The sequence below is a fragment of the Urocitellus parryii genome, chromosome X (genome assembly GCF_045843805.1).
Source record: "Urocitellus parryii isolate mUroPar1 chromosome X, mUroPar1.hap1, whole genome shotgun sequence".
Classification (NCBI taxonomy): domain Eukaryota; kingdom Metazoa; phylum Chordata; class Mammalia; order Rodentia; family Sciuridae; genus Urocitellus; species Urocitellus parryii.
The window spans coordinates 66,481,999-66,505,656 of NC_135547.1; the positions used below are offsets into that span (position 1 = coordinate 66,481,999).

General features: G+C 34.9%; 1 pseudogene; it reads right to left on the bottom strand.

The window, feature by feature from the left end:
- Positions 1-4,503: 4,503 nt before the first annotated feature.
- LOC113178432 (nucleoporin Nup43 pseudogene) lies at positions 4,504-5,675 on the bottom strand (annotated as a pseudogene).
- Between the last annotated feature and the right edge of the window lie 17,983 nt (positions 5,676-23,658).

Here is a 23,658-nt window from a genome sequence, read left to right on the forward strand (position 1 = left end):
AGAGCAGCATATGGAGAATAAATGATTGTTGTTTTAATTCACTGAATTTTGGGGTGCTTTGCTTTGCAACATATTTGTAAAAATAGATGATTGATATAAAGGGTTAAGTGGTTTCCCTAAGATGACATGACTTATCCATGATAGATTTAGGAGTAGAATCCAGGACCACTGATACCTAACATTGTGCTCTTCCTACCATAACATGATAAAGAAATGAGTGATTGTTTTTTTACTTTTCTGGATATCCTGGGTTGGTAATAATCTGAGTTTCCACCATTTTCCTGCCAGGTACATTCTCTTTGGGTCCTCCAATTAAACACCTTGTTTCATTTGTTTCTTCAGAAGGTATAAGAGGCAATGCTTTATTCTGTTATATTTTTCTAGTCTCGCCCCTCCCCTCTATAGTTCTTAGGTCATGTCAATTGTAGTTTATTGCAATTTGTATTTCTAAAGTCATAGTCTTATTTGAACTTTAAAATGCCATTATTTTATTTTATTCAAGCCTCACAATATCTACAGATGACATTTTTATGTAGGTTACTATAGATTCATTTCAATCTTAAACCAGTGTTTAGGGACAAAGTAGGAGCTTAAATCAAGGCAATATGGGTGCTTGACTTCATTTGGGCCATACTGAGAGCTCTATCTAAATAAGAGAAAGAAGGATATATTAAAAAACAAAAAACAAAAAACAAAACCTGGAGAAGCAAATTGAGATGGGAAAGGTAGTGCCCTAGAAGGGTATGGTGAGTCCAAAGTGTGCATGAGAATTGGAGGGTAGCATTTTAGGCATCTCAGGAATAATCAAGTGGCTGCTTCTCCTGTAATTCCTTGAAATTACCCAACATTTGCATCCTTTGTCAAATTCTATCTACCCTCTATTGGGACACAGTTTTGGGGATGGAGGGTACTTTTACACTTTCTATCTTCATCCTATTTTAAGAGGGGAGCATCCATTAGTAACAGATGCAGTGGGACTTAGAATAGGATTAAGAGAGATGATATTTAGTGGCTTTTCAGAAGCTAGAGTATTTAATTTTTATTTAAGACTGAGACTTCTGAATTTCTTTAATTTTATAGTAAGAATTCCACATACTCAGAAAATCATTTTTTAGAATATTAAAACAAAATTGTTACAGTATACATGCAAATCCTTAAAAACAGTACACCGAGCCTTTTAGTGAATAAAAATAGTTTTCTGTCTTAGCCCATTCAAAGGATAACCACATATAACTATTTAATTGAATGGCTGTGTATAAACACTCAAGTTTCCTCTAAAAAAAACCCTGCAGAAACATATTCACTATAATCAGAGAGCTTGGTGAGTTGGAGTTTGGAAAAAGAGCAAACTAATAAACCCTCAGGCACCTTTATTATTTATATATTTTCACCACTTCCAAGTATATTTCTTATGATTTTTCAATTTATGCAAAGGTGAGTTGATTTTCAAATCTCCACCATGTGGTTTAGGAAAATATATATATATACTGAATATTTTAGTGTGTTTTAAATACAGGTTATTACTCCCACAGTATCTTTTATATGTAGAGCTTGGAAAGAAGGTGGTATAAAACTTATCATAGAGAGTAAGCTTCTAGTGGTAGTGTCCTTGTATACTTTCTATTTCCTATTCTTGCCTCGTGTTTTAGCTAGGAATTAAAGTACTTTGTTGAATAGAAGTGGTGAGTGCAATAAAAAGTTATTGGTATATGTTTTAGTCAACTTTCTTGTCACTGTGACAAAACACCTGAGAAAATCAACTTAAAAGAGAAAAGATTTATTTGAGCTCCTGGCTTCATAGGTTTCAGTCCTTATTACTTAACTTTGCTTATTTTATTTCTAGTCTTAGAGAAAAAGCTGTCAGCTTTCCACTTAGACCTATCACTTTGGCCCTTTTGTGAGGCAGAACACCTTGGCAGGAAGTGCATAGTAGAGCAGAGGTACTCAGCTCATGATGGCCACGGAAGAGAGAGGCAGACAGAGATAGAAAGAGAAATTAAAGGACTTGAGACAAGATATACCCTTCAAGAACATGCCACAAGTGACCCACCTCCTTCAATTAGGACACATCCCTTAAAGTTTCTACCGGTTCCCCACAGTGCCACCAATTGGGGACAAAGACTTCAACACATGAAATTAATTAATTAATAAATTAATAAATTAATTAAGGAAGAAACAGACATATAGACATATGATAGGGAACCAAGAAAAAATATTCACAGATTTATAGTTCATTCATTTCTACCAAGGTGTCACAAACACATCATGATAAAATGACAGTCTCTTCAAATAAACGATGTTGGGACAATTGGATATCAACATGAGAAAGAATATAGCCATATCCTTATTTTATACCATACACAAAAATCAACTCAAAAGGAATTAAATAATTAATTGAAAAAATATGAAACTGAAAAAATACTGGAAGAAAACAGGGGAAAAGTTAGGAGTCATGGGTTTGGTAAGTTAATTTTGGGCTATGATCCCATTTGTACCTTCAACAAAAGCAAACATACAAATTGATTTATATCAAACTAAAAATGTTCATCCAACCCAGAAAACAATCAAGAGAGTGAAGAGATAACCTATTGAATGAGGAACTATTTCTAAACCACATATCTGATACACATTTGTTTTATACCCAAATTATATAAGGAACTCAATTCATTAGTAAGAAGACAATACAATTAGAAAATGGGAAAATGAACAAAATAGAAATTTCTCAAGAGAAGGTAAACAAATGGCCAATGGATTTATAAAAATGCTCAAAATCATTACTCTCAGAGAAATTCAAATTAAAAGTACAATGAGATATTGCCTTGCACCTCTTAGAATGTCTGTTTTCAAATATGTAAAAGATAAAAAGTACTGATCAGGATATGGAAAAATAGGAAACTGGTACCCTGTTAATGAGAATGTAAGCTATTCTTGCTGTTATGGAGAACAGTATGGATATTTCTCAAAATATTAAAAATAAACATACAAAAATATGATTCACTGATCCAATAACTGAATAAATATCCAAAGGAAATAAAATCAGTGGAAAAGAAATTTCTATATCCTTTGCAAATTATTCACAACAGTCAAGATATGGAAGTAACAAAAATGTCCATCAATGGATAAATGAATAAAGAAAATGTGGTATAACTACACAATAGATCACTATTTTAACTTAAAAAGAAGGAAATCCTGACTTTTGCAATAATATGGATGAACCTAGAGGGCATTATACTAAGTAAAATCAATCAAGCATAGAAAGAAAAATGCCACATGATCTCACTCATATGGGAAATTTAAAAAAGATGACCTCATAAAATAGAGAACAGAATGGTGGTTAAAAGGAATTGAGTGGAGGGGTTTGGGAATGTGTTGGTCAAAGGGTGAACATTTCAATTAGATAAGAAGAATGAGTTCTGAATGATCTATTGTACGTGGATACTATAATTAATAACCATGAATTATATTCTTAAAAACTGCTGAGAATAGATTTCAAATATTCTTTCCCGACCCTTCTTATCTTTGCCAGGTGCTGGAGCTGTTCTAGAACTCCATCTGTGGGCACTTTCCTGGTCTTAGTTTTGCTCCCCCAGATTGGAGTCTGGTTATTAGAAATAGTCCCTAGACCACCAAGTCTAATGCTAAGGTAGGTTTATCCTGTTTTGTAAAGTTGATTGATAACTAAACAGATTTATTTAAAAGTGACTATTTGGTAAATGAATGATTTAACTATTTGTGTGTGTGTGTGTGTGTGTGCGTGTGTGTGTGTGTGCATGCGCACGCGCACTTGTGATATATAGCCGGAGCAAGATGTTAACAGAATCAGATCCTCTAGTAATCATTTTCCCACAAGTACATCAAGTTAATCATCTATTTATACACACAAAACTACTTTCACAAGAGCCATAGAAATCAGGAGAGAGACTATAGTGCCTGCTTTGAGTATAACAAAATTAAAAAAAAAATACTTTGAAGAGGGCAAGAAGGAAAAGTTGCCTGTGTAACCCCTGCCCAAACTTCAAGCATTCAAGCATATAAAGAAAGGATTTCCATTTGGAGGGGGAGAGGAAATTAAGTCCAGAGCTTAGACTTGAAACACAGTACCAGACCCATCATGGTGAAACAGTGCTGACCAAAACCCCATGACCCCTACTGACAGTCCAATACCTGCAGATTAATCCACTAGACCTGTCATAGGCCAGTAGACTACCTCAACTCCTCCTCCTACAACCTCAGGAGGTAGAGCAGGGAGCAAAATTCCACCTATGGAAAAGGGTACAAAGCTAGCATAGAACTTTTTCTTAGAGTTCAGTGCCAGGCCCATTACAGTGAGGCCCAGTGTTCATTAGAAACTGAAAGCATGTACACAGGCAAGAGCTCACAGTTGGAGCCTATAAACTGAAACTGGGCAGAAGGTGGAGACCTGTGGTAGGTAGGACAGAGTCAGTTTTTTTTAAATTTTAAATTCAAAAGGCTAAAACTTAAAATATTATAATTGCATTATTTTTATGAAAACAGTTGCCTGGTAACATATTGCTTCTGCATCAGTTCCATAAGCAAGGTGAGGACCTAAAACATTCACAGAGTCCTATTGAGAAACAAGCTTAGGATTTCAATACGGCCTTTTGCTTGGTCAGTGCTGAGCCAGGAACTTATAAGAGATTGGTGAACATTGCCTTGGTTATTAATGCTATGAGACAGGAAAGTACTTGTTCTTCCTTTCTTGAGGAAAGAATGAGGACTTTTCAGGCACATCTGTGGAGGCATCCCAGTGCCATAAGGATCCATCTTGAGAATAAGTAAATAGATGATCTGGGTTGGATGGATGAAAATGAACTTCTCACATTTCAGTATCATGAACTTTCAGCAGAGGTACACACATAGTATCTTGTCTAATATCCCAAATACTCAGCATTCCATCCTGGACACCAATAGCTACAACACTGCTGATGGTTGAGATGTTTGTCAACACAGTGAAGTGGCAATCAGTCACCAGTCAATGATAATATCTGAGAAGGTTCATTTCCTTGTTTTCTGAAGTTCCATATTTTTAACTGTCCACCTGATTCTACTGTAAGTATCTCAGGAATTTGAAGGAAGCTCAGAGCATGTAGTGTACTGCTATCTGCATTATCTATAGTTCTTATAGCTTCCATGTGATCAACTCTGAAAAGATTTATTCAACGATCCTCTCCAAACATAACAATTTCTGGGTTGTTGCACACAATGCCTGTACATGGGGCACTGTTGTAGGAAGGACTGCAAAGCCCCGTATGGTAGTGGGCTGCTGTCCACTGCTGGTTGACTGACAGTCTGGTTATTTGGATGATGGAGAAAAACTGTTACACATCCTGTTGATGAAGCAGCTATAATTCTTTCCTGGTCAAAAAAAATGTAAACTCATGACATCACCATGGTGTTTGATATCACAAAATAATTGATTGTCTCTTTTGAATCCTCCATCAAATTCCCGAAATCTCCAATAGACCACAATGAAACATAATTTTTCTCATTGTCCCAAGAGCCAGTAGCAAAGGATGTGTGCTCTGCAGGCTTCCTGGAGACACTGGTTGCCAGTGGGTTTTGCTGATTTTCTGAAACACAAACTTGGCATAAATTTCCTCTATGTTGAAGGCAACTGACAAAGTCAATTTTTTGACATGTATCATTTCAGACATTGAGTGGGCCTGGGGTACCTCCCACAACCTGTGACTATGTGATTCTTGTGGCTATGAGAAACAGGTGAAACCCAACTTAGCATTAGCCTTGATGGTCAAGGGACTGTTTCCACCACCCATACCCCAATTTGGGGCAGAACATATAATACTAGGATAATGCCCACAGATAGAGCTCTAGAAGTGCCCCAGTGGAACATTCTCATATTTCAGCACATATGGGCTCTGGTGCATTACTCGGACCATACAGCTCTGAGGTTCAGGAATAACACAACTTAGCATCTGCCTAGGTGACCAGAAATTGAATTTAACAGCACTACCTCACCCTGGGGCAGTTTAGTGTGCTGACAGACCCCATCTTCCAGGGATAGAACAAGGCAGCAATCATAAGACTTTGTTCTTAGTGTTGGGTTGGTGAAAATTAACACAGGGCAAATATTAATGAGCCTCAACCCTGGGTCTATCTGTGAATGGAGACTTTGGAAAAGATTGGTCTCAGGGAGTACATATAACCACAGATGTATTACATGCAGCATCATCTGGGGCTGTTTGTAGTAGTCTTGGGCTATAAGTCCACCTCAGGAGTATGCAGTTCATAATAGTGTAGGCCATGGTCCTACCCCACTGTTATGCTGATCTTGACAGGTTGTGGGCTCTGTATGATATAGTTTGGTGGCTGTGGAGGTTAGAAGCATGATATAGGAGCCCAAATCTGGTTCATCCATAGTAACTCTGTCCAGAACCTGGCAGAATCTTACAGTGCCTAACCATAGTCCAATAACTGGAGATGAGAAATCTGGGCCTACCTCATCCCCAGGGAGACTCTGCTTTCTAGAAACTCACCTCATTTTTTTTATGCACATGATAATGGGATATTTGATACAGACATGGACATGAATAACCCTCGAGTACGGAAAAAATGGCAGCACACCAAAAGCAGATTCTCAGTAAACCTGGAAATGGGAATCAACCAGTACTAAAGTAATGAAAATGACTACTTGCTGAGAGAAAATAAGCAGCTTGCCTAGGATTTCTGGAAAGAAAGACACAAACCAGATTAAGAAAACTGGAATAAACATTTGATCTTTCGATGCCCATATGATATTACATGCCAACAAGCTTCAAGAGTATTTAGGAAATGATCTCACCTAATACTCAGAATAAGGTGCCCAAAACTGATGAGGCAATATATAGTATGGAAGAACTCTCAGAATTTAAAACAGTTCTTTTATGGAAAAATCAATGAGCTTGAAAAAATACCAAGATATATATTTTGATACTCTAACAGAAGAAAGAAAATTAAACATACACATAGAAATACCTCTGTTAAAAATATGCTCAGTGAAGTAAAAAAAAAATCTAGAGGGAATAAATAACATGATAGGTTTAACAGAAGAAACAAATCATGGATTTGAAAAAAGGTTATTTGAAAATACACAGTTGGAGAATAAAAAGAATGAATAGTTATGAATAAGACTTATGAAAAACTTGGGACAGCATTAAAAGAACAAATGTTCAGGTAATTGGGGTTTGAGAAGGATATAATGTCAAGGGGTAGAAAGTTTATTTAAATAAATAATTATTTGGCTCACAGGTAGGTAATTGGTGGAACACATGTGTAACATGTGCAATGCCTTGGGCTTGATATCTAGCTTGAGTGGGGGGGGGGAGAATGAATAACAGAAAAGTATGAAAACTGGAGAAGGACACAAATATTAGGTTTATGGAACCAAAGGACACCAGTTAGATTTAACTCAAGCAATTGTATCCCAATACATTTTATAATCAAGCTCTGTTAAAGATGAAATATAAAGAAACATTTCTCAAGATTACAAGTGAAAACAAAATATAACACAAAAGTGTTTTCCATTTGCATCAAAATGAATCTGAATCCCTATCTCTCGCCATGCACAAAAGTTAACTCAAAATGGATCAAGGAGCTTGATATTAAATCAGAGACACGGCATCTGATAGAAGAAAAAGTTGGTTATGATCTACATACTGTGGGATCAGGCTCCAAATTCCTCAATAGGACACCCATAGCGCAAGAGTTAACAACTAGAATCAACAAATGGGACTTACTCAAACTAAAAAGTTTTTTCTCAGCAAAAGAAACAATAAGAGAGATAAACAGGGAGCCTACATCCTGGGAACAAATCTTTACTCCACACACTTCAGATAGAGCCCTAATAACCAGAATATATAAAGAACTCAGAAAATTAGACAATAAGATAACAAATAACCCAATCAACAAATGGGCAAAGGACCTGATTCCCAAACCAGACAAAGACACTTCAAAGAAAGAAAACTACAGACCAATATCTCCAAAGATTTGTTTTCTAAATGTCATGGTACTCACAAAAATACACAGTAGAAAAATAAAATTGACCAGAGGAATCAAAGCACACTTGTTTTAGTCAAATTTTGTGTTTCTGTAAACAAAATATCAGACAAAGACTATTTAGAAGACAAAAAAAGGATGTTTTGGCTCACAATTTCAGAGAATCACTTCATGACTGGCTGACTCCATACCTCTGGGCCTGAGATGAGTTAGAATGCCATAATGGAAGGGCATGGCAGAGGAAAACAGCTCAGGACATGGCAACCAAGTAGCAGAAGTAGGGTGGGTGGGGTCTGTTCCCCAGGAACAAAATATAAACCCCAAAAGCACTCCTCCAGTGACCTACTTCCTGCAGCTACACCCAACCTGCATACAGTCTCAGTCTAGTTAATCCATATCATGAGATTAATCCACAGATTATTTCATACGTCTCATAATCTAATCATTTCACTACCAAAAATTCTTGCATTGTCTCACATATGAACTTTTGGTGGACACCTTATATCTAACCATAACACTATTAGAATGATTCACTTAACCACAAAGGAAGATTGTTAAAAAGGGAGAGAGAAAGCAAAAAGAAATTACAAAGAAACAAATTGCAAAGAAAAATGATAGCAGCTAAGAGGAATCCACAGTGCTGCAGCATCTCTCCAAGGCTGAATTAAATCAGCAGTTCTGTAGTGTCAAAACGAGGTAGGAAAATTGGGAAAAATCAGGGTAGTAATTCAGTGAGAAAGTATACAGAAGAAACAAACAACAACAACAAAAAAACAACAAAACCCTCATTTTTTCCTAGACAAGAAATCTTGGATTCCCTTGTTGGAAGGAGATCCAGTAAATCCAGCAGATGTACAGGGATATCCCTAACAGAGGTGAATGGATCTGGGGGAAGCACTGATGAAAGCTTGAAAGGACTTACTGAACAGACTTATAACTCCTGCAGCTTACCACTGTTTTTCAAATATTACTCCATTTTCTTCATCCTGGCTCTAATTCTCTACTTCTTTCTTTCTTTTTTTTCCTTCCTTTTGTGTTTTTGGCCTAATACTTAGTACATGGTATACTTTGTTCCTAAATATCCAAAATAAAACAGCTACTTAGGCCACAATTTCCACTCGTTGATGCCCAAACTTAGCCCCATTTTGGCATAGAATAGAGACTTAGACCTTGCTGGTGCTCTGAAGAGTGAAGAAAATCAAAGTTCTCTTTCTTTGGGAAATTGACAGAGTGATATTTGACATAAAGACAGGAGGCAAGGATCTGGGTCTAAGGAGGATTAGAGGAAAAATCCCCCCCCCCCCAGGAAAGGGTCTCTCTCAAGAGGTTCATTTCAATCCAGATAAGTATACAGAGGAGACAGATAGATGAAGGAGCTCAATTGCTCAGGCAAACTAACACTCTAAACTTGGGACAAAATGACAAAGCCATTTTTAAAAAGGAAAACAATTCATCCCAACTACCTCCAAAGGTGATGGTCAGGCAAGGACAAATTCTGCATATGAACTCATCTAATAAGTTTGGCTGGTTTGGGTTGCAGTAGAAAATGGAGGTACTTTACATTTCAAAGCTTTCCTCACACTTGGTAATTTCTAAAAGTTGAAATATCAGATAAAAAAATACTGTCTTGAAAATTCTGTAGCAATTAATATGGATCTCTGAATGATAGTAAGTTAACTGATTGACATTAACTAAGCCTAGTGTTTTCTTTATATACCTCTTCCAAATCAACCTCATCTTTTCATTCACTTTGTTCTTCCCTTTTAAACATGTCTTTCCTCCCTGCACCATCTTCTTTCCATTTTTACATTCCAGTTTTTCTTTATTTTCTCTATTTTTTAAGAGTGGACTTCCTAATCTTCTTTTAAATTTTTGTATTCGCTTTTTTTAGGTATGCATGACAGTAGTGAAAAACCAGCCTCTACCTCAGAGCAAAGCCTGTCCAAGGAAGGGACATGACCTTTGTCCTTGGAAAGACCCACAGAGCACTCCTAGGCACATTCCCACCCTGCTAAGTTGTTTATCTACAAATAACAGGAGAGATCTGCTGTGCCAGCTGTCCCTGACTCAGTCAGGAGAGGTGGGGACCCATAGCAACCCCCTAGCAGCCACCAATCAGCATGAGACAGGGAAATACCTGAGATGCCAGATGACCCTCCCAGTAGTTTATGGTGGTTGATAACATGTTGGGAAACCATGTAGTTCAGCACTACACCCCTCTTGGCTTAAACCAATCAGTTCAAATGAATGCTCCTTTTGTACTGACCAATCACCCCTACCCAACTTGTTCCCACCAGTGAATGTGCTAATCATGTTTTAGAGTTGTTATTTGATTTTCCCGCAGTGTGTGATGATTTGCTATGATGTATGTGAAGTCCCTGCCTTCCCCAAAGAGTGTACAAAACTGCTGCAAACACTGGGCTCGGGGCCTCTCAGCATCACCAGTTGCTGTGTGTGCACACGGAGGACCGAGGTAGCTCGCAATAAACACCTCTTTGCTGCTTACATCGATCTTGATCTCTGGTGGTCTTTGGGGGTCCTGAATTCGAGCATAACAGTAGAATGTATTTTAACATCTATATACATAGAGTATAACTTTCCATTTTTATAGTTGTACATGATGTGGAGTTACATTGGTCATGTATTCATATATCAACATAGGAAAGTTATGTCAGATTCATTCTACAGTTTCTGCTTTCCAATCCCCCCTCCTATTCCACCATTCCACCCTGTCCAATCCAGTAAACCCAATTCCTTCATATCTCCCTTGCACCCTTGTCAGTCAGCATCTGCATTTGAAAGAGAACATTCAGCCTTTGTTTTTTTGGGATTGGTTTATTTCCCTTAGCATAATAGACTGCAGTTTCATCCATTTATTGGCAAATGCCATAATTTCATTCTACTTTATGACTGAGTAAGATTCCACTGAGAATATGCGTCACATTTTCTTTATCCATTCATCTGTTCAAGGGAACCTGGGTTAGTTCCATTGCTTAGCTATTGTGAATTGAGCTGCTATAAATATTGATGTAGACACATCACTATAGTATGCTGGATTTTAAGTCTTTTGGTTATATACCAGAGAGTGGGATAACTGGGTCAAATGGTGGTTCCATTCCAAGTTTTCTGAGGAATCTCCATACTTCTTTCCAGAATGGTTGCAACAATTTTTAGTCCCACCAATAATGTATGAGTGTACCTTTCCCCCCACATCCTCACCAACATTTATTATTACTTGTATACTTGATAATTGCCATTCTCCCTGGAGTGAGATGAAATGTCAGTGAAATTTTAATTTGCATTTCTTTAATTGCTGGTGATGTTGAACATTTTCTATATATCTGTTCACCAATTGTGTTTCTTCTTCTGCGAAGTTGTCTATTCAGTTCTTTTTCACATTTATTGATTAGGTTCTTTTTTTTTTTAGTGGTCAGTTTTTGAGCTCTTTGTATATCCTGGAGATTAATGCTTTATCTGAGGTACAGGTGGAAAAGATGTTCTCCCATTCTATAGTCTCTCTGTTCATGTTCTTTAAAGTTTACTTTTCTGTGAAGAGGCATTTTAGTGTGATATCATTTCATTTATTGATTCTTGAAACTTTAGGAGTCTTGTTGAGGAAGTCACTTCCTAAGCTGACATGATTGGAGAGATGGGCATATTTTTTCTTCTATTAGGCACAGGGTCTCTGGTCTAATGCCTAGGCCCTTGATCCACATTGAATTGAGTTTTGTGCAGGGTGAGAGAGAGGAGTTTAACTTCATTTTGTTATATATTAGTTTTCAGTTTTTCCAGCACCATTTGTCGAAGACGTTATCTTTCCTCCAACATGTTTATGGTACCTTTGCCTAGTATGAGATAACTGTATTTATTTGGGTTTGTCTCTGTGTTTTCTATTCTGTACCACTGGTCACAATGTCTGTTTTGATGCTAATAAAATGCAGTTTTTGTTGCTATGGCTCTGTTGTATAATTTAAGGTCTGATATTGTGATGCCTCCTGCTTTACTTTTCTTGATGAGTATTGCTTTTTTCAACCTCTTATTTTTCTAAATGAATTTTATGGCAGATTTTTCTATTTCTCTGAAGAAGGTCATGGGACTCATAATAGGAACTGCATTAAATCTGTATAGCATTTTTGGTAGTATGGCCATTTTGACGATATTAAGTCTGCCTTCCCAAGAACATGGGAGATCTTTCCATCTTCTAAGGTCTTCTTCAATTTCTTTCTTTAGAGTTCTGTAGTTTTTATTGTAGAGGTCTTTTATCTCTTTTTTAGATTGTTTCCCAGATATTTATTTTTTTGAAACTATTGTGAATGGGATAGTTTTCCTAAATTCTCTTTCAGTCAATTCATCACTGATATATAGGAATACAATTGATTTATGCATGTTAATTTTATATCCTGCTACTTTGCTGAATTCATGTTTGAGTTCTAAGAGTTCTCTAGTGGAGGGTTTTTGGATCTTTTAAATATAGAACTATATCATTGGCAAATAGAGATAGTTTGATTTGGTATTTTCCTATTTGTATCCATTTAATTTTGGGGGGAGGGAGATAATGGGATTGAACTCAGGGACACTAGACCACTGAGCCACATCCCCAGCCCCATTGTGTATTTTATTTAGAGACAGGTTCTCACTGAGTTGCTTAGGGCCTCACTTTTGCTGAGGCTGGCTTTCAACTCATGATCCTCCTGCCTCAGCCTCCCGAGCCACTGGGATTACAGGTGTGCACCACTATGTCCAGCCATTTAATTTCTTTCTTGTGTCAAATTCTGGCTAGAGTTTCCAGGGATATGTTGAGTATAAGTGATAGAAGAGGGTATCCCTCTCTTGTTCCAATTTTTAGAGCAAATTCTTTCAATTTTTTCTCCATTTACAGTGATGTTGGCCTTAGGTTTAGCACACATAGCTTTTACAAGGTTGAGCTGTTTCTGCTATCCCTGGTTTTTCTAGAGTTTTGAACATGAATTGATATTGTGTTTTATCAAATGCTTTTTCTCATATATTGAGATAATCATGAGATTCTTGCCTTTAAGTCTATTGATGTAATTTCCAAATATTGAGCTAAGATTGCATCCTGGGATGAACCCTATTTAAGCATGATGAACTATCTTTTAAATATGGTTTAGTGTGCAGTTTTCCAGTATTATTATTATGAAAATTTGCATCTAAGTTTATCGGGGGTATAGATCTAAATTTTCTCTCCTTGATTTTGCTTTTTCTGGTTTTGGTATCAGTGTGATACTGGGTTCATAGAATGAGTTTGGCAAGGCTCCCTCATTTTCTATTTCATGGAATAATTTGAGGAGATTGGAGTTAATTCTTATTTGAAAGTTAGGTAGAATTCAGATGAGAATCCATGTGGTCTTGGGCTAATCTTTGTTGGTAGGGTTTGGATGACATTTTCAATTTCATTACTTGAAACTGATCTGTTTAAATTTTCAATTTCATTGCTTGAAACTGATCTGTTTAAATTTTCAAACGTTGAAAATTTAATATTTAATTATTTAATATTTAATATTTTTAATTTTAATTAAAAAATAAAATATTTTTATTGACTTTTTAAAAAATAAAATGAATACTACTGATTCATTTGGGGTAGGTCATATGTACCTAGAAATTTGTTGATGTCTTCAAAATTTTCTATTTTATTAGAGTATAAATTTTCAAAGCAGTTTCTTATTATTGTCTATATTTCAGTGGTCTGCATTGTGATGTCTCCTTTTCATTACAAATTTTAAAAATTTGTATTTTCTCTCACTCTACTTTCATTAGCTTAGCAAACGGTTTAACAAGTTTATCTGTTTTTTTAAAGAACTAACTTTTCATTTTGTCAAATTGTGAATTGTTTCTTTTGTTTCAATTTCATTGACTTCAGCTCTGTGATTTTAATTACTTCCTGTCTTCTACTCTTTTTGGTGTTGACTTGTTCTCCTATTTCTAGGGCTTTGTAGTATTAGGTTATTTATTTGATGGCTTTTTATTCTTTTAATGAATTAGCTCAATGAAATGAACTTATCTCTTAGTGATACCTTCACAGTGTCTGAGACATTTTGATATGTTATATGATATTCTCATTCACCTGTAAGTATTTTTTAATTTCATCCCTGATTTATTCTGTTATCTATTTGTCATTCAATAGCATATTATTTAGTCTCCTGGTGTTAGAGTAACCTCCACTTTTTATTTTGTCATTGATTTGTAATTTCATTCCATTATGTGCCGATGGAATGCAAGATGTTATCTCTATTTTTTTTATTTGCTTTGAGTGGCCTAAGACATGTTCTGTTTTAGAGAAGGATCCATGTGCTGCTGAGAAGAAAGTGTATTCAGTCATTTATGCATGAAATATTCCCTATATGTCTGTTAAGTCTAAATTATTAAGTTTATTTTTTAGTCCTATAACTTTTTATTTAGTTTTTTAATATTTATTTTTTAGTTTTTTTCATAACAAAATGTATAGATGTATTATATTGTGTATTTTTTAGTTTTTTTAAGTAAATACAATATTTTTATTTTATTTTTAATGTGGTGCTGAGAATTGAACCCAGTGTGTCACGTGTGCTAGGCAAGCACTCTACAACTTGAGCCACAATCCTAGCCCTCTATATTTAGTTTTTGTTTTGACAATCTATCCAGTGGTGAGAAGTCACCCAGTATTATTGTGTTGTGGTCTATTTATTTATTGAAGTTGAGAAGTTTTTTTGTTTGTTTGTTTGTTTTTTTGATGTAAGCGGATGCTCCATTGTTTGGGACATAAGTATTTAGAATGTGTTGTTGATATATAATTCCCTTAAGCAGTATGAAATGTCCTTCTTTGTCCCTTCTGATTAACTTTGGTTTGAAGTCCACTTTATCTGATATGAGGATAGAAACCCCTGATTGTTTATGAGATCCCATGTGAATGATATACTTTTAAAAATATTATTTTTTTAGTTGTAGATGGACACAATATCTTTTTTAAAAATATTTTTAAGTTGTAGATGGACACAATGCTTTATTTTATTTGTATATTTTTTATGTGGTGCTGGGAATTGAACCCAGTGCCTTATGCATGCTAGGTAAGCACTCAACCACTGAGCCACAACCCCAGCCCTAGACACATATCTTTATTTTATTTATTTATTTTTATGTGGTGCTGAGTATCAAACCCAGTGCCTCACACATATGAGGTAAGCACTCTACCACTGAGTTATAACCCCAGCCCGAATGATATATTTTTCCCCATCCTTTTACCTTCAGCCTGTGGATGTCTTTCCCTAGGAGGTAAGTCTCTTGGAAACAGCATATGGTTGGGTCTTGGTTTTGTTTTTAATCCAATCTGCCAGTCTATGTCTTTTTAAAAAAATATTTTTATTGACTTTTTAAAAAATAAATGACAGCGGAATGCATTATAATTCTTATTATACATATACAGCATAATTTTTCATATCTCTGGTTGTATACAATGTATGTTGACACCAATTCGTGTCAACATACATTGAATGAAACCATCATTTTACCCAGCTATCCCACTCCTTGGTTTATACCCAAAAGACTTAAAACCAGCATACTACAGTGAGACAGCCACATCAATGTCTATGGCAGCTCAATTCATAATAGCTAAACTATGAAACCAATCTAGATTCAGTAGATGAATGGATAAAGAAAATTTGGTACATATACACAATGGAATATTACTCAGTCTTAGAGAAGAATAAAATCATGGCATTTGCAGGTAAATGGATGGAATTAGAGAATATCATGCTAAGGGAAATAAGGCAATCCTCCAAAACCAAACGCTAAATATTTTCCCTGATAAGCAGATACTGATCTATAATGGGGGTTAGGGAAGAATGAAGGAACTTTGGATAGGAAGATAGGGAGTGAGGGGAGGGGTGGGGCTGTGCAGATGGGAAGGACAGTGCAATGAGGCAGACATTATTACCCTATATACGTGTATGCTCAGACTACTTGTGTGATTCTGCACCATGTACAGCCAGAGGAAAGAGAAGTTGTGATACATTTGTGCACGATGTGTCAAAATGCTTTCTACTGTCATGTATAACTAATTAGAATAAATTTAAACATTTTAAAAAATTAAAAAGTTTATCCACCATGATAAAGTGGTATTCATCCCAGAGATTCAAGGTTTTTTTCAATATATGGAAATCAATAAATATGTTAAACCAAACCAAGAGAATGAAAGGCAAAAAACATTTGACCATTTCATTAGATACACAAAAGTCACTTGGATAAAAATAATCATGCATTAATGATAAAAACACTAAACAAATTAGATATAGAAAGGAATATATATCAAGATAATAAAAGATATTTACAATAAGCCAACATTAATCATTATACAGAATGGGGAAAACCTAAAACTTCCTCTATGGGATCTAGAACAAGACAAGAATGCTCCCTTTCAATGCTCTTATTGAGCATTACATTGGAAGTTCTTGTCAGGCAATCATTCAAGTGAAAGAAATAAAGGGTAAATTAATTGGAAAAGAAAAAGTCAAATGAAGATTACATGCTCTCATATAATGATAACCCTCTCCACTCCACAAAAACACTATTAGAGCAAATCAATGAATTCATCAAAATTTCAGGATACAATATCACAAAAATCAGTAGCATTCTATAAGCCAATAGCAAGTTATATGCAAGAAAAATTAAGAAATCAATCCCATTTACCATATATATAAGAAAATAAAACACCTAAGAAAAAATTCAAAGTGGTAAAAATCTCTATAATGAAAAGTTTAAAATATTGACAAAAGTTATGAAGAGTACTCAACAAAGTGAAAAGACACCATATGTTCAAGGATTTGAGGAAAGATACTGTTAAAATGTCCATACTAAAAAATACAACCTAAAAATTCAAAGCAATCCTTGTTAAAATACCAATGACATTCTTTGAAGAACTAGGAAAAAACAATCCTAAGTTTATATGGAACCACAAAAGATCCTGAGTAGCCAAAGCCATTTTGAACAAAAAGAAGAAAGCAATAAACAGTACTCTGCCTGATTTCAAAATACACCACAAAGCCATACTAATAAAAACAGCATGTATTGGAATAAAAACAGACATATTGACAATTGGAAAAGGGTAGATGACCTGGATGAAAACTCACATTTTCTGCAAACTGATTTTTTAAAAATATTTATTTTTTAGTTGTAGTTGGACAAAATACCTTTATTTTATTTATTTATTTTTACATGGTGCTGAGGATATAACCCAGGACCTCTCATGTGCTAGGCAAGCACTCTACCACTGAGCCACAACCCCAACCCCTGCAAAATTATTTTGATAAAGGTGTGGAGAACATTTATTGGAGAAAGGATGATATTTACAATAAATCTTGCTAGAAAAATTGCTTATCCACATGAAGAAGAATTAAACTCGACCCCTATCTCTCAATAGTTATAAAAGTCAACACAAAAAAGATTAAATTTAAATGTAAGTCTGGAAACTCTAAAAGTATAAGTGGAAAATATGGGGAACACTTCAGGATATTGGAAATGGACAAAAGACCCCCCAAAACACAGGAAGCAAAACCAAAAATAGATAAATGGGATTATATCAACTTTTGTACAGCAGTGGTCACAATCAATAGAATACAGATACAGCCTATAGAATGAAAAGACATATTTGCGATGTTTACATTTGACAAAGGTTTGATATCCTGAATATACAAGGAACTCTAAGAATAAACCAATCTTATTAAAAACAGGTAGTAGATCTTCATATACATTTATCAAAAGAAGATAACTGATAGGCAATAGGTATAAGAAACATACTCAACAAAAGCAATTATCAGGTGGATAAAAATCAAATCTATAGTGATATATTACCTCATCCAATTAAAAATTGCAATTATAAATAAGATTAACAATAACGTTGGCAAGGATATGGAGAAAAGGGAACACCATTGGTGGGTATGTAAATTAGTGAAGTTGTTACAGAAAACAGTATGGAAGTTTTTCAAAACTTTAAAAAATATGATCTAGCATATGATCTGTCAATCCCAGTAATCGTGATATTCCAAAGAAAATAATGCCAGTATATTGAAAAGTACCTGAATTCCCATGTTCATTGCAGCACTATTCACAGTAGCCAAGAAATGGAAACAACTTAAGTGTCCTCTAAAAGATGAATGAGTAAAGGAAATATGGTAAATAAACATTATGGACTACTGTTTAGTCATAAGAAGTATGAAATCCTGTCATTGGCAACAACATGAATGGAACTGGAGATTATTATGTTAAGTGAATAAGCCAGTCAAAAAGACAAAGCCACATAATCTCACCCATATATACATCTAAAAAATTGATAGCATAGAAGTTGAGAATGCAACTGTGGTTACCAGAGGCTGGAGAGAGAATGGCTGTTGAAAAATGCTGGTTAATATGTCTTAAGTTATAGTTAATTGGAGAAAGAAGTTCTCGTATGCTATTGAACATTCGTTGAATATAGATAGCAACAATGTACTGTACACATCAGAAAGAAATGAATTTTGAAAGTTTTTCTATAAAGAAATTATGTTTGATGACATAAATGTTTGATAAGATAAATGTTTTATTTGATTTAAATATTAGTCAATATATACAATATACAGTTATCCAACATTACAAAGTCTTCATTTAATATGTGGAACTCAATTGTATGTATCAGTTAAAATATAAATAAAAATAAAAAATAAATTATATTTCATGTTTTCATAATTATATTAGAATGAATCCTAATGTTATGTATAACAAAAAAACTAATAAAACTTAAAAAAAACTAAACTGCATGGCCAGAATAAAAAAGAATACTAAAATTTTAAAAATATATTTAAAAATAACATGCCATACATGATAAATATGTGGTATTTTACCATAAGTCACTTTTCTTTTGGTATCAGGGATTGAACCAAGGGGAACTTAACCATTGAGCCACATCCAAGCCCTTTTAATTTTTTCTTTTTAAATTTTGAAACAGGGTCTAGCTAGGTAGCTTATGGCCTTATAAGTTGCTGAGGCTGGCTTTGAACTTGTGATCCTCCAGCCTCAGCCTCCCTAGCTGCTGGGAATAAATTAATATAAAATAAACAAGTAAACATAGTTATATAAAAATAAATATACCAAGACCAGATGATTATGCAGTTAAGTTATATCCTATCATTAATAATCACCTACATCCAGGCCAGGGTTGTGGCTCAGCTTGCCTAGCACATGTGAGGCACTGGGTTCAATCCCAGTCATCATATTTAAAAAATCAACAAATAAAATAAAATACATTGTGTTCATCTACAACAACAACAAAATATTTAAAAAAATAAGCACCTACATCCTATGTTTTGACTCTTTCATATGATAGAAAAAAAGATAGAAAGTACCCAAATTAGTGAAGTGTGCATGATTTTAATATCAAACCATTAAAAAATGGAAATATAGAAGCAGTAAAAGAAGAAAGTGTTTAGTACATTAGATAAACCAAACTAAAATCTGTTCATTCAGAATTTGATATATAATCAATGAATTATTTTATTTTACTGGGACATAATGGTTTACTTAATAAATGGTACTCACTGTTTGGCTATCTATCTGGAAATTAGAAAAATGGAATGCAGTTTCATTCAATACACAAAAATAAACTCCACATGCATTAAAGATTTAAACTAGAACGTAAGAATAGACATCTTTAGGAAAATACATATTAAATCTAGGGGTGTGAAAGACCTTTACAATTAAGAAAGGAAACAGAATTTTGTCTGGAGGTCCAGGGAATTCTTCCGTAGAATCTTCAACTTTTGATGACAGAGACATTTCTGCTTAAAATTCATTGAATCCCTATGGATAGCAAATAACTATTTTCAGGGGCTTCCTGATACCTCAAGAAGTACTTTTGATAAACTTGCAAATCAACTTTATTTTACTCCATTCATTGTTTCCTTTGCTGACAAAACATTTATCAGACTACTAATTTTCTGTGGTAGTGACACCAGGAGTGGGAACAGATTTATATGCAAAAGTTTTAATTAATCTGTTCTCTCCAGTAATATTCTACAAGATCCTTATAAGGTGATTTATAATTTCTTCTTTTTCCTTTCCTTTTTCCTCTCTGGTATACAGAAACTGGTATAGTAGAAAAATTTGGGGACTAAGTATGGGAATCTAATTCCAAATCCGTCACTGATTGTCCTGGAGTATGGGGAGGCTGCCAGCACTTTACCAGGGGGTCCTTCTTCCTGCCCAGAAGTATATAAGCCACAAGAGAAAATAAGTCAGAAATAATTAGTGAAGAACAAAAGACACCGATTCAGAAAAAATGGTTTTAAAGCAGAGTGCCTGATAGATCCAGCCCACACAGGAGCTGGGGGTGGACAATTAAAAACTGCTCTCATGGTTTATTTCAGAGGGTACATCAAAGGCAGGGATAAGGTTTCAAGGGTGGAGTCTTGCTTAGTGATGTCTTTCAGTCAGCAGGTTGATTGGCATCTTGACAGGTCACATCCATCTCTGAGGGGCTGTGTGACTACAGCAGTTCACTCCATCTCTGGTGTTGGGTGGATCCAGGCAGAGCTGAATAGAAATTCACATGTATATGGGCAATCTTACCCTGTGGGATTGCCATAGGAAGTTCTTAAACACCAGATGTTCCTATTCAGGAGCCTGCAATGCTGATGTAGTCCACACACAGCCCATGGATGGCTCTCAACACTGGAGGGTTTTTAAAATTCTTATCTTTCTGCTTCATTTTTGGATATTTTGATTTAAGTATGTGTGGGATTGAGTTTAGGCATCCATGTTATTAAGCATTATCTGATTCTGATTGCCAATGAGGGTGGACACCATTGAGGAAAAAATGGGAAAAAAGTTTATGTTAGTCTTGAAGAGGAAAAGTCTCATTAGTCCCAGGATCACTGCTTTCATGTATATAAAAGACTGACATAAGAAGGGATTTGGCATATTTGCCATTTAGTATACAAAGGAAAATGTAGGAACAAGGAGGGTCAGAGAAGACAGATGATAGGATGTAGTGTTGAGAGGGAAATCTAAGGAGACATATTTCAGGTTAATATAAGAAAGATCATTTTTAACTGCACTATTCCCAGATGAAATGGTGTCTAGGGATTGAGAGATTTTTCAACCTATCTAAAAGTGGTAGTAGAGCGGAATGGTGAAATGATCACATAGAAGCATTGTGATAGAGAAAACAACAGTCATTTGTAACACATAGAAACTGAGTATTGTTTGGAGAAATAGAAGGCAAATGTTTGAATATGTGAATGCAAGAGAATACTCTGTTGGGAGTCAACAAGACAGAAACTTTATAGGATGAGGACTACAAGAAGTTGTATACCACATACTTACACAAACTCTGGATAATAAAAGATGGATGAACCCCAAAGCAATGCTAGCATAGCAGAGTCAGAGTGCCTATGTTTAGCCAGTGTTCAATGGCAGCAGTCAGGCTCTCATTTGTACACATCAAGCATGAGGCAGTAAGCAACTGTACGCCTGGATAGGTAGGCCAGCACAAAGCTACACTAGTTGTGCCACTTTGATTTTCTACTTATCCAATATTATAGAAGAAAAATACAGGTGTCTTACACAGGGGAAATGATAATTTCTTCTGTTATTTATTGATCATGTACCATATATAGGACTTAATTTAATTATTAGTATTGCTCTTAAGGGAGTTCCTATAGTAAATGCCCCTTCATTCTTATACTGTTGCAACTGGTAGTTAATTTGATAATAAAATTTGGTTAAAGGAGGTAATTATTTTTAAAGATATAATAGATATCTTAGATGCTTAAGGGCCCAAGAGTAAATATTTTAACCTTTGTAGGACATTATGTCTCTGTTGCAACTACTCTGTCATTGTAACATGAAAACAACTATAGACAATAAGAAATGTAGCTGTGTTGCTATCATTATTTTTTTAATGTTTATTTTTAGTTTTAGTTGGACACAATATTTTTATTTTTATTTATTTATTTTTATGTGGTGCTGAGGATCAAACCCTGGGCCTCGAGCATGCTAGGTGAGTGTTCTACCACTGAGCAACATCCCCAGCCCTCCTATCAACCTTTATATATGGGCATCCAACTTTCAATTTAGTATGATTTTTGTATGTCATGAAACAGTATTCTGTAATTTTTTTTCTTTCATCCATTCTTATCTGGTGGGCAATACAAAAAGAGGTCCCTGGTTGGTTTGTACTGTGGGACTTAGATTAATGACCCTTGATCTACCATGTCTAGTTTTGGTTTCTTTAAAGTAAAGCAAGGATTAAAAAAAAAAAGACTTGCAATGCAGTCTTAGTGTTGAATGCTTCTCAACAAAGCAATAGCCCCTCTAATATTTTATAACTCTCTCATGCACATCTAATTTGAAAGCTTTTTTCAAAATTGAATTATTAAATATTTCGGCACCAATTAATTTTGTTTTCATAGAAGTGCCAATTCTGTTTTCATACTCATGTTTCATGGAATTTAAAAACAACTGAAATTGGCACAGATTTGAGATTGTGGGTTATGGGTTAGCATACAACTTAGCTGGTGATGCGGAGTTTCACAGACTCATCAAGTAGCTTCTTAGTGGTGTATCTTCAGTATGCTGTGGAATCAGTAAGGATGTTTTCATAAAGGGACTGGAGAACATTGTCTAGTAAGTTATTTAAACAGAGGTATATTTATAGAGAATTTATTTTGGAATATTTTATATGAAACACCTCATGGGTGGGTCACTGCATCTTGGTCTCCCTGGCTATGCAACTCTGGGCATCCCTGGGTGGGAGAGATGCTCCCAGCAGCTCGGGCTGTGCATCTCAATAATTGCTAAGTATTAGATTATGCCCTAGAATAAGGTCTATTTTGGAAAAGATTCCACGAACTTCTAGAAGAAGGTAAATTGAGTTTTTCTGGGGTAAAATATTTTGTAGCTGTATATTAAGTTAATTAGATTTATAGTATTATTTAGATTGGGAATATTTTTATTGATTTTTAACTTTAGATGACCTGTCTACTGGTGATAAGCATTTAAAATAACCCAGTATTGTATTGGGGTCTATCTTGGATTTAATGTCAAGGAGTCTTTTTAATGTAATTGATTATGAGGACATGTGGGCATATATATATTTACTACTATGATATCTTCTTGTTGGAGTGTTCTCTTTGCCAGGATATAATGGCCTTCTTTGTCTCTTTTGATTAATTTTTGCTTGACATGTCCTTTTTCAGATATGAGGTTAGCTACTCCTGCTTGTGTTTGGACTTTATTTGCATGAAATATTTTTTAATCCTTTTACCTTTTTGAAGGTAGTGTCTTTGCCTATGAGAAGTGTCTCTTGCAAATAACATATAGTTGGATCATGTTTTTTGATCCCTTCTGCTAATATATATATATATATATATATATATATATATATATATATATATATATATTTAATTGAGGAGTTGAGAAATTTACATTATGTATTATTGTGGAAATATTTTTTGGTTTCCTGCCATTTTGATTTTTTTTGCCATATTTAAGTGTGTCTTGATTGTCATTTTGATGATTACTCTTCATTTGATCTTCATCTATTTGTGAACTCTGGGATATTTTGGGGGGGAGGGTTCTTTGGATGCAATATGTCTTTGAGTATTCTTTGTAGTGCTGGCTTTA